The sequence below is a fragment of the Bactrocera neohumeralis genome, unplaced genomic scaffold, assembly GCF_024586455.1.
Source record: "Bactrocera neohumeralis isolate Rockhampton unplaced genomic scaffold, APGP_CSIRO_Bneo_wtdbg2-racon-allhic-juicebox.fasta_v2 cluster09, whole genome shotgun sequence".
Taxonomy (NCBI): domain Eukaryota; kingdom Metazoa; phylum Arthropoda; class Insecta; order Diptera; family Tephritidae; genus Bactrocera; species Bactrocera neohumeralis.
In genome coordinates this window covers 6302296-6308966 of record NW_026089622.1, presented here as the reverse complement: position 1 = coordinate 6308966, position 6671 = coordinate 6302296, and the positions used below count along the sequence as shown (strand labels likewise).

Genomic DNA, 6671 nt, shown 5'->3' with positions numbered 1-6671 from the left:
GCCGAGTAGAAAATCGTTCGGCTGTCTGTTGTGATTGCAGTTTCTCGACGTCGAACCTTCCTTGTGTTTGTTGGCGTACGTTTTTTGCTGCACAGAGGCGGGTGCGAATCTTGGCTGCAACGAAATAGTGGTCCGAGTCGATGTTAGGACCTCGGAGCACACGCACATCTAAAACACTGGAGACTTGTCTTCCGTCTATCACAACATGATCGATCTGGTTGGTAGTTTTTCGATCCGAAGACAGCCAGGTAGCTTGATGAATCTTTTTATGCTGGAATCTAGTACTACAGATAACCATATTTCGGGCCCCGGCGAAGTCGATCAGCTTCATCCCATTTGGGGATGTTTCGTCGTGGAGGCTGAATTTACCGACCGTAGTGCCAAAGATACATTCTTTGCCGACCCTGGCGTTAAAGTCGACAAGCACGATTTTGACATCGTGGCGGAGGCAGCGCTCCAAGCACTCATAAAAGGCATCTTTGATCACATCGTCCATCTCTTCCGTCGGGGCGTGTGCGCAAATCAGCGATATGTTGAAGAACTTCGCTTTGATGCGGATTGTCGCTAGACGTTCATTCACCGGAGTGAATGATAGTATTCGGCGACAGAGTCTCTCTTCCACCACGAATCCCACACCAAACGTGCGCTCCTTTGTATGGCCACTGTAGTAAATGCCACAAGGACCTACTCGTCTCTGTCCTTGTCCCGTTCATCGCATTTCTTGGACGGCGGTGATGTCAGCCTTTATTTTCACAAGGACGTCAACCAGCTGGGCAGCGGAATCTTCCCAATTAAGGGACCGGACATTCCAGATGCATGCCCTTAAATCGTAGTCCTTATTTCGTTTGCCATGGTCGTCATCAAAAGGGGGGTCTCTCATCCGAGGCTTGTTGCTTCCTTTCATTGCGGGTGTTTTTTTACGTGGCAGGTCCCAAACCCAGCGCACAACCCTGTGTAGGGGATATTTCGCCTTCTCACTTTAGCTCGCCTTCAAACGGATGTTCTTAGGCTACCCAGAGAATACTTGGTCAAAGACCGGAAGTCGTGAGTTGCTTGAGTCATATGTAAAAGAATCGTTTCTGGCCACTCCCAAGTGAATGTCGATCAGAGAACTTTCCTCAGGTGCGTGAACTTCTACACATGACTCCATCCTCCTAGTTATATAACTGCCTTTGAAAAATTAAAATACATGATTACAAATCCTCCCATTTTAAGACATCCAGTTTTTAACAAAAGATTTAAACTAATACCTGATACTAGTAACTTTGCTATTGGCGCAGTTCTCACTCAAGATGAGCATCCAGTTTCATACGCTTCGAGAACATTAAACTCTGACGAAAAGAACTACTCAACTATAGAAGGAGAGTTGTTAGCGATAGTGTGGGCAGTAAAATATTACAGACCTTATTTATACGGAAGGGAGTTCGATCTTAAAACAGATCATCAACCACTTAAGTGGCTGCAGAAAAAAAATTGTGGTAAGGATATAAATCCCAGGCTACAGCCCTGGTTAGTCCAGTTGGGGGAGTATGAAGCAAAAATCGATTATATAAAAAGAATCGATTATAGAAAATAAAATAAAATAGCCAATTTCCTAAGCCGAATTGATAGTAACGAGATAAATATGATTAATACCAAAAATTTGGGAATGACGTTAAACAAATCTTAAAAATTAAATGGACGCTGGAGGGGAGCAAAATCAAACAATTTCTATGGAAGTTCAAACCAACCATTCTCAGGAAGAAAGTTCTGATAATCATTTTAAAACGCTCGATACGGTTGTAAATCGTTTCAAACAGCAGCTAATTTTGGTTGAATCAAACGAATACGGAGTAGTAAATATTTTCAAAAATAAACGCGTTTTTATTGACAAAGGAGATATCAATAGCTTTAACATAGTCAATATTGTAAAAAGACATTTTAATAAAGAAAAGGTCGCTATATACTCTGAACTTGAAGAAAACGAATATAATGAGGTTCAAAAAATTCTTTTAAGTACCTTTAAAAAAAATAAAAATATTTTATTCAAGTACCTTAAAAAAAATCAAAATATTTCTTTTGTAAATTGTAGCCATTTTCCCAAAGATATTGTAGAAGAATATGAACTAAAAAAACAGATATCGCTTTTCAACAAAATCGAAGTAGGGCATTCAGGAATTATCCCAACTTACGAAGGAATGAAACATAAGGTGTATCACCCACAGCTAAAAACTAAATTACGTGAAATAATAAGTAATTGCGAAATCTGTAACGGAGGAAAATATGATCGAAACGCGATCAAAGCGAAATTTCACACTACGGAAACACCTAACACAGTAAAAGAAATTATGCATATAGATACTTATGCCCGGTTTCACAGTCCATACTTAAGTTGTGCCTAAATAAAATCTTAGCTAAGTATTGTTGCAAACTGAGTGGTCGTTTGCGTTTCACAGTCAATGCTCAATTTCTCAGTTTTACAAATGTCATTCATAAAAATATGTTTGAAATATTTAAATTATAACAGACAATACATAAATTTGCGAGGAAAATTATATCAAAAATTGATGAAGACAACAAAAGAACCCCAAATTTCATCACTAGCGAGTCGGAGCACCTATGGGAACTGAAGGAAAAGTATAAGCTGTTATTGAGTGCAAACGAACGGACACTTGCCCTACGCTACGAAAGATGTCGCTGAAAATTCAAAGCAAATTCAAAACAAAAATCAGCTGTTATTTAAGCACTGCTTAAGTCTCCCCTTTTCAGTACTTAAGCATTACATAAGTATGAACTGTAAAACAATATTTTCCTGTTTTATCTTAAGTACAACATAAGTATGGACTGTGAAACCGGGCCTTACGTTAATAGTAAATACTCATTTATAGTCTTTGTAGATAAGTTTTCGAAACATGTCATTTGTTTTCATTTAATTGATAGAAATAGCCAAACAATCGTATGTAAAATTAATGAATTTTTATCAATTAAAGGGCATGTAAACAAGTTTATTTTCGATAACGAATTTAATTCAAAAAACGTTCGTGACTTTCCGACCAAAGAAGGCAAACAATTTCATGCTACAAAGCCAAATAGCCATACTGGTAATTCCGACGTCGAAAGAGTAAATAACACACTTACCGAACGGATAAGAACACTAATTTTGGAAGAAAAAGCCCCAATCATAACCCAAATGTGTAAAGCCGTAAAGTTCTATAATAATTCGTATCACACCGCAATAAAAGCTACACCTTTAGATGTACAGAATAACAAAATCGATCATAAAATAATTAAAAACCGATTAGAAAACGCAAAATTGAAGATTATTTCCAAACATAACACCAAAACGGAAACATATTTAGAAACTAGAGGCGAAGGTTTTATTAGGAATTATAGAAGTGTAACACATAAAGAAGAGCCAAAATTTATCAAACGAAACTTGAAAAACATTCATACATCAAATATTAAACGTCCCTTAAAATCATAATGCCCGGTTTCACAGTCCATACTTATGTTGTACTTAAGATAAAACAGGAAAATATTGTTTTACAGACTTAAGCAGTGCTTAAATAACAGCTGATTTTTGTTTTGAATTTGCTTTGAATTTTCAGCGACATCTTTCGTAGCGTAGGGCAAGTGTCCGTTCGTTTGCACTCAATAACAGCTTATACTTTTCCTTCAGTTCCCATAGGTGCTCCGACTCGCTAGTGATGAAATTTGGGGTTCTTTTGTTGTTTTCATCAATTTTTGATATAATTTTCCTTGCAAACTTATGTATTGTCTGTTATAATTTAAATATTTCAAACATATTTTTATGTATGACATTTGTAAAACATATGTTGCCCATAACGATGCCATATATCATAATAAAATTTTATAGAAATTGAGCATTGACTGTGAAACGCAAACGACCACTCAGTTTGCAACAATACTTAGCTAAGATTTTATTTAGGCACAACTTAAGTATGGACTGTGAAACCGGGCATAAGACTCTAATATGTATGAACACTCATACTTACAGTGACGATAATGACAATAGAAGCCATAATGACAGTTAACGTTACGTCAGAGAAACTTTAACAGTACATCTCAGCGTAGTAGAAAAGTAAAAGGTAGTAAAACAAAAACAAAAAAAACGCATTTACCACATAATTACATATTAATGAAAAATTTGAAAGCCATTACTTCAAAGAAATTAAATTTTTGAAGTTATACTTCTTATACGAGTTCGGAAAAGGTTGCGATAGATTCAGGTTGCGCAACCTTGCTCAATATGAATCTAACGCAACCTTGTCTGCGAAGATGTTCGAGCAAGCGAAGCGGTGACAATCGGCGATCGTTTGTTCGTTTTTTTCGGCACAGCTCGGCTTTTCTACCAACAACACAATGCTGCCATGCTTATGCTGTTGTTGTTTTTGTAGAACAATGTTTCAATTTTTGGTTGGTGACATATTCACATGTGTGCGCATATGTATGTTGTATGCTTGTGCATTATTGAAGTTATGCTTCTTTTTCTTTCGTTTGTCTTTCATTTCTGCGAATTCTCAACTATTTTGCGTATCTTTTGGTTGAAATACTCTGCGTTGGCCGTTGAAAAATTAAGACTATACTTTACAGGATCATTTCTGTAGTTAGTCTTCATTTACATTTTTTGGAAATCGACCCGCGATGACGAGGTATATCGTTTTATCTGACAGCGTGGGGTTTAAGAAGTTTATTTCTAATTTTGTCTTGTGGCATATTAGAAATGATGTTTCTGCGAAAATCTTTCGCTTACAATGGATAAAACGGGAGGTGATTTTAATGAATAAATTCCTTTTGGTTGAAATGCTCTGCGTTGGCCGTTGAAAAGTTAAGACTATACTTCTCAGGATCATTCATTCCGTGAATACATATCGACGAAGATTTTTGCGAGAAGCACCAGAAAGTTGTGCAATTTATTAGTTTTGGCTTCTGCCATTGTCGCGAAAAGACGACTTGTTGGCAAAGGCATGCTCGGGGAGATGTTACGGCCTCTGTTTTTATGAATGAAGCGAGATCGCTTGTGGAATTTGCGCCTGCGTTCATGAATGAAATCGTTTTTGTTGTAAAATGTACTACACTTGTTCTTCGCCAATTTGGCTGCCATATTGTCTTGTGAAGGCAATTTTTTGTTGGTGACATACTCATATGTGTACGCATATGTATGTTTGTATGCTTGTGCATTATTTGTTTGGCAATGTATGCAAATATATGTACATATAAGCATATATGAATGTATGAACATGCAAGTCAATGCGCGCACATGTAATAAGTATATTGATAAGTGATGAAAATATGATTTCAATTTCTGAACGCGCACATGCGTATACATACACTCATATGAGCATGTGCCGATACAAGATGGGATAGAAGATGTATGCCTTTTAACATCTTATACTATACAAATAAATATTTTTCTTACTAATAGAAATTAAATTTATCACAGCAATATACATATGTAATATACATATACATAAAATTGCTGTGATAAATTTAATTTCTATTAGTAAGAAAAATATTTATTTGTATAGTATACGATGTTAAAAGCAAAAAATTAAAAATTTATTCTGTCGAGATTCGAACCTGTGGTAACATCTTGACTTTCCAAGCGCTTACCACCAACACCACCATTGACACTTAGGTTGTGCTGACTTAAGTATGGTTTGGTTATGCATGTATGTACATAAGAAACATATGATAGTTCTAATAATTTTGTTTAAGTATAGAAATATGCTTTTGTAGAACATTTGCTTTCGCAAACATACAGACAAATGTGCAAAAGGCATAATATATGTATGTATGATTGTTTCGCATTTTGCTTCTACGCCGGTCAAATTTCTATACAAAAATCGGCTGAAATGTGTGAGAAAATAAAAAATGGACAACTAGGGCAAATAATTTTTAAAAAATTTATTGACAATTAAATATAAAAGAAAATACATGTAAATTTACTTAAATTTATTTAAATTTATTGATATTTCGTTTCGCATTTTTCGGCACTTGGAAATTAATTAATATAATATATATAAGTAAAATTCACGACTTAACCCGCACACGTCTTATTCGCGCAAAATTTCCAACTTTTTGAAAATTGGCGCAATTATTGACACTTCAATTTTATGTAAAGTTTAAAACATGTTTACATATGAATATATAATATAGATTCGCGCAAAATTTCCAACTTTATGAAAATTGGAGCAATTATTGACACTTGTCTTAATATACAAAATTGGGCCAAAACGAAACAATGAAATACATAATTGTCAATATGGAAATGCCGACCGCAAAACGCAAAGGCATATATTGCACATACATACATACAAGTGATTTCTTGGTTGAAAGCAAAAATTGAAGCATGAGAAATTGAAATGCCGACGGCAAAACGAAATTGCTTACATTCGTACATTGCGTATGAATCATGAAAATATCATCATAATGTTCAGGTAAATCTTTTATATATTTAAAATGAGTTATTATAAAATAAGATCAAATTAGCATTAAATAATTTGAAAAATAATAAATCAAAAATAAAAGAGTTCTACATACATACATATTTCCATCCTATGGAATATCAAAGAAATCGTTTTATAAATACACTAGCTGGCAATGGTTGCGCGAGGCTTCGCCACGCCCGTCAAAATATGCAAAATAAAAAAAAATATTAATAAAATAAA

General features: G+C 35.1%; 1 pseudogene; it reads left to right on the top strand.

Moving 5' to 3' along the window:
* Nucleotides 1-4576: 4576 nt before the first annotated feature.
* Nucleotides 4577-4772, top strand: LOC126764746 (small nucleolar RNA U3; annotated as a pseudogene).
* Nucleotides 4773-6671: the final 1899 nt, after the last annotated feature.